Source organism: Anser anser (assembly GCF_964211835.1).
Source record: "Anser anser genome assembly, chromosome: 9".
Lineage (NCBI taxonomy): Eukaryota > Metazoa > Chordata > Aves > Anseriformes > Anatidae > Anser > Anser anser.
The window spans coordinates 3,982,935-3,988,934 of NC_139729.1; positions in this window are offsets into that span (position 1 = coordinate 3,982,935).

Consider the following 6,000-nt stretch of genomic DNA (forward strand, 5'->3'; position numbering starts at 1 on the left):
GCAACATACCACAGATATACTGGCTTTGTAGAATTTTTGCCTTGAGCAGTTTGGCATTTTTCCTCAATTTCTTTTTCCTTTTAATTGCTAAGTATTCTATGCTTTGAACAGCTGAATAACGTTATGTTATTTTGCTGAATCAACATCAAGCGAATGTGCTTTATCATCATGATATGCATATTTGCTGATTACAGCACCAAACTTGAATATCAAAATCTGCAAAAGCATTTTTAAATTCTCCCTTCCTCACATTTTCAAGTATAAATCAAAGATGATCATTATTTTTATCCTTGAAAGTCAACATCTATTTTTATTCTAATTTCATGCAGTATGAAATTCTTTTTGTAACAATAAGGTGGCAGTGTTTATGTTATTGTGTGAAGTCTGTTTTAATTAGTTTCTCATGGGAATTTTGAAGCCTCTCAAAGAATTATTATGTGTTTTCATCTCCAGACTTTACAGAACAGTTTTCCATAAAAACATACGTTCTTTTATTTCAGTGCAGAAATTTTGGTACTCTTATCTGTAGCTTGATTTTGGTTAGTCAGTTCTATGTGCATTATATAGCACTTGATAAATTCCATTTGTTTAAATGTGTATCATTGCTTAACATGGATTTTCGGGTTTGCCCGTGGAGAGGGTTTTTTTATTATTACTACTTTTTTCTTCCTGTATACCACTGAATGATCAATTTGCAAGTTTTGTTTTTTAGAAATGAGAATTGTCATGGCATGAAAATTTTGCACTCCTGAAAGTTACTCAGTTTGTATTGTCTTATATGTCAGGTCACATATGTTCATATGTCACATATGAACCTGATAAGACAAAATTAATAGATTACTGATTGGACATGGGCTTGGACTCTTAGTGAGTTGTCCTGGGCCTGATGTTACTGATTTCAAAGGATTATTTTACAAGTAATTATTCAGATTGCAAGAAAAGAACTAAAAACAACTCTCTAATTTATCAATCGTGTTCTTTCATTGGTGACTGTACATGTGTTAATGAAGTTATCTTATAAACAGTGAAAATCTGTAATACAAGAAATTACATGAATTCTGTTGGCAACTTTTGCATTCTTCTTTACGAAAGCCACTATTACAAATGAATCTCAGAGTGACTATGGGAAGGCATTGCTATGGTAACTGTGATCCACAATAGCAGCTGCTTGCTTTTCATTGCTGTTGCATATATACATTAAAACACATTAATAATGACAATGTCTCTCCTTTCAATTTTAATGTTTAACACCAACATTTCCAAAGCTACACATCTAATATCAAGTGAAGCCAATCCATGGGTTAGATTTATCTAGTCTTTCAGTTTTACTCTTAGAGTTGTTGAAGGTTAGCTAAAGACATAGCTTTAATATGACTTTGAGAATGAGAAATTGAGAAATTACTGTACAAATGGTAACACAATGAAGTTCTTTCTATATTGTTTCATCATATACAAAAGATTAGAAGACTATCTTGTAATTGAGTTTCAGAAAATGTGTTTATTATCAGTACTTACAATTTTTATAGAAATTATAGTCAATAATTATGAAGAAGCTTTCCTTCCCTGCCACCCATTCCAGGAGAAATATGTTTTGGGGGCTTCTGTTGTGCTGGGCCTTTTTCTTAAAAAACAAAACAAAACAAAAAGTCCCTTACTCTAATAGCAAAATTTCAGTGTATACTGCACTTGAAATGTTACATTTTCAGAGATGTCTTTAAATGTGAGCTATGCCATTCTGCTGTGCTATTTAGACACTCTAGAACAGTTTGCCTCTTGGTCCAGCAGGCAGTGGAAGTACAAAGAGTGTTCCTTAAATCAGTAAGAGTAAAAAAAAATCCCATTAATCTCCTTAACTATCTTGTGAAAGAAGTATTTTGTGTTACCCCTGCTTTAAAGATGAGGAAAATGAAATACAGAGATTACAAATCAGACTGAAATCTCTGTTATTATTATAGAAGTAGAGTGTTGGCATAGAAAAGGGTCAAAATGATCCAAATCCTGTACTATGGTTCTTCATTCTGGTCCTTAATCTACTATATCAAAAAAAATTTAGCACTCAAAAGGTTCAGAGAAGAGCTCAGGGATGATCAAAATATAATTTTCTTACTAGGATTGATTAAGTAAACTAGGACCGTTCAGTTTGAGAAAAAGATAGGGAGGAATATGATAGGAGTCCAAAATAGTGAGTATAATGGAAAGGCTGGACATATATCAGCTATTCATCATCTTTTACAATGCAAGAACTATGAGAAACAATTAAAAAAAAACAAAAACAGAAGAAGAAGGTAACAGGATCCAGTTTCAAAGCAGTAAAATAAATAATGCAATAGGTAATAGAGCTGTGCAACTCCTTGCCAAAAGATATTGTGGATGCTCCAAGTTTATATTGGTTCTGAGGAAGACTGGACGGGTTCATAGAAGAAAAGCACACTGAGGCTGAGTACACAGAAAATATAGCTGACTTTGGAAATCCCCGAGCTGAAAAGGATTTTTCAGGTGCAGAGTCTGTGAAAATATTAGGGAAAAGTATATGTCCACCTTATTCCTGCTTCCTAGCCAGCCACTTCATGGATACTGTTAGTGACAGGATACTGGTCTACGATGGCTATTTTAGTTTGACCCAGCAGACTTGTCCTTAAATGTCCATACCCTGTACACGGCATTGCCTTTCAAATGTGGAAAAAATAAGGTACTTAGTCATACTATGTTTGGTTTCCAGACATGAAATTAACAAAAATATTTGAAAGTTGTTGGCAGGTCAGCTGTTTGACAGTAGGTCCATTATTAATCTGTTTACAAAATGTTCATTTTAAAAGCTTGATCTTCAGCTTAAGCTGAGGGGCTCCAACACTTGCTTTCATAGGGATGCTTAAGGAGCAGAGCAGTAAAAGAAAAAGTCATAAGTAAAAAATGAGCAGCAAAATAATAAAAATAATAAAAAATAAATAAAAAGACAAATGGGTTTAAACACTCAGTAATTGAAGAAAAGTCCACAGAATCATGTGTTCATTGACAACTAAGTACAACTTTCTAATCACAGAAAGTTAACAGGCAAAGATACTAAAAAAGGGGGAAAGCGTTGAATTTGTATTTTGAAAGAATAGGGATCAGAACCGTATCCATTTTTAGAGCAGGGATGGTCAGGGAAAACTTGGGAGACTAACAGCTTGAAAGGATGTGTAGAACCCAACATAAGATTTCAGTCGAACCTGAAAATCAGTGATAGAAATATTTTCCTTTTTTAAGTGTATGGCGATCCACGGTACATTTATGACTTTCAACATGCAGTTGTCTACAGAAACAATACCCAGTTTTATTTTGTATAATTGGAAATATTTTTACAATGGATCTCAAAAGTGCTACATGGGCATAGTTTATTCTTGCATAAGGCAGATACAGTAGCATATTTAAAATATGCAAATATTAAGATATACTCCTGTAGAAATAGAAACAGGAGTCTAAAAATGGGGGAAAAAATGGCATATGGATCAAATTACAGATCTATCTTAGTGGGAAGAACAAGAGGGATGACTAAGCTTGGATTCATTAATCACAACACAGATCTAAAGAAAAGAAAAAAAAAGAAAATAACCACTGATGGGATGAAAAAAAAAAAACTGAATTCATTTTAATTCATTTATACTAAATGGGAACCAAAGGATTAGGAGTGTAAAAGACAGAAAGGTTAATGACTTTTTAAAAATGGGTTCAGGAACATAAATTAAACAATAGTAAAAAAAAAAAATGGCAAAGCAAAATGCTTCACAGTATTTTGGCATCATATATAATAATCACCTTAGCACTATGACAGTGAGCAAAATATAATCACCTGTATTTAAATAAAGATTTGGCATGCAAGTGTGCCATGTTCAGAGCTCCCATTAAAATCATTTTACTTACTATAGTTTAAATATTGCAACTATAAAACTTGACCCAAAGCTAGTTGAAATGAATGTCCTTCAGTCTGGCTTTGCCTGCAGGGTAACAATGCGCAGTGACGGAGGTTGGTTTCATTATTTTCACTCATTAATTCACTGCATGATATAGACTTTCATTAACTGAAAAAGGTCTAGAGACCTAAGGGAAACACATATATAAAAAAGGCCTTTATTCACTCATTGTTTAACTGCTTACTAAAACAAAAATGAAATGAAAATTGCTTGACAAGGTGAAACATTTGGACATGAATTAAGACAACATTGCCAGTAATGTATATTTGAAGTTTCTATCTATCCTAATAAATACTTTTTCTTGTAAAGCATTTGGAAAGATATAAATTTAAGACTAGCTTTTCTGTATTTACCTGCTTCCTGTTCAGGGGACAGCTATACCTGTAGGTTGGTTTCATAAATTGGATTAACCTTGAACGTTTACCAGACTGAAAGGAAGATTAAAAATATTTGCAGTGTTATTCTAGTCATAAAGAGTGAGATATAAAAAAATAAAAGGTGCCCCATATTTCCTGGAAAACAGTCCAGATGACTTTTAAAAAATTAAAGCACTGGAAGAAATGAGGGGATACAATAAAGGTTTATTGTAAATGCAATTATTTCTTACTTTATATAATTGCATTATTTATTTAATTGCCATTATTTCATGAAATCTGGTTTTCATTGGTTTGGGTTGAAAAATTAGTAATTCACAGGAACAAACATAAGTGACTGGCTTGACAGATGACCCCACATTTTTTTTTATCTGGGTTCTGTAAAATAATAATAATAATTAATAATAATAATAATATGTTGCTGTTCACATAGTTAGAAAACATCGGTTCATTGATTGTGGAGTATTTCATTTGAAATATCTTGGGTTCAAACAGCCTTTGCTGAATCCAAGGTAGGGCTCTCTTAGAGCTCGACCAAGGTGCAGCCGTGACAGTAATGGACAGTGAGCATCTTTCCATGTTACATGGTGAAGTTAAAGAGCATGCACCTAAGCAAGATGTGCTGGTGGGGAAGCAGAATGAGCTGTTTTTTTTCCTCCCTACATATCCAGTCCTGAAGGTTCTCAGCCAGTTTCCTCCTAAGAGCACTACCTGATGTTCTGTAATTGACTGAAAGTTAATGAAATAACCTGAAGGCAACTGAAAGTTTTGCACCCTCTAGCCACTGTTAGGACACAACGTGCTTTGGGTCTTCACACTGAAGTGGTTTCTCCAGGAACTTTTCAGTTCAACTACAGAGCAGCCTGATTTTGTATCTGAAGTTTAACTTCAAGATCACAATCTGAAAAGATGTTTCCTAGCATACAATCATTAAAATAAATAAAGCTGTGTTGTATTCTGCAATCCAAAGAAACTTACTTCTAGATACCTGAGGTGATAGGATAGAGAAGCAGTGCTATAGAGTGCTATTTTATTAAAATGACATGTTTTTCATGTTCACAAATCATTTGCATTTCAGAGCAAGTTTTGCAGAAGTCCTTATGAATCACTGATACATCTCATATGGGAGAGAAAAGAAAAAGAGGAAATGGCCTCCCCGAGTCAAAACATCAATAGTTTCATCCTCTGATCTGAATCAATTTCTACAGAGACAAGGTCAGTTAAATTACATACTTTCTGTACTTCTCTCCAGCTGACAATCTGCTGGTTATAATGCAAGAACACAAGGGCTCAAATAGATTTTTCTGACATGGTGTGCCATCTGGCACAAAACAGTCTTACAAACGCTGCTTCCCTGCTCTGCTTTTGCAGATCTAGTGATGGCATAATTGCAAGCCCTGTCAATTTGGAGTAGCATAGTTAGCTTTATGCAATCTATCCATAGGTATCAGAATCACTGTTGCCAGATGCAAGTGTTTCATGGTCCCAGACTTAAAGATCTAATTATATTTCCATGCAAGAAAAATTTCCAACATTAGAAGTACGGCACAGTTGACAGCCTTTGTGGTACATTTGAAAGTGCAGCAGGGTTCAAACAAGAATTACAGAATGATATCTGTGACTGGTTGGTATGTTGGTACTTAATGGAGTAATACGCGAGGTAACAAGTGAGTTAT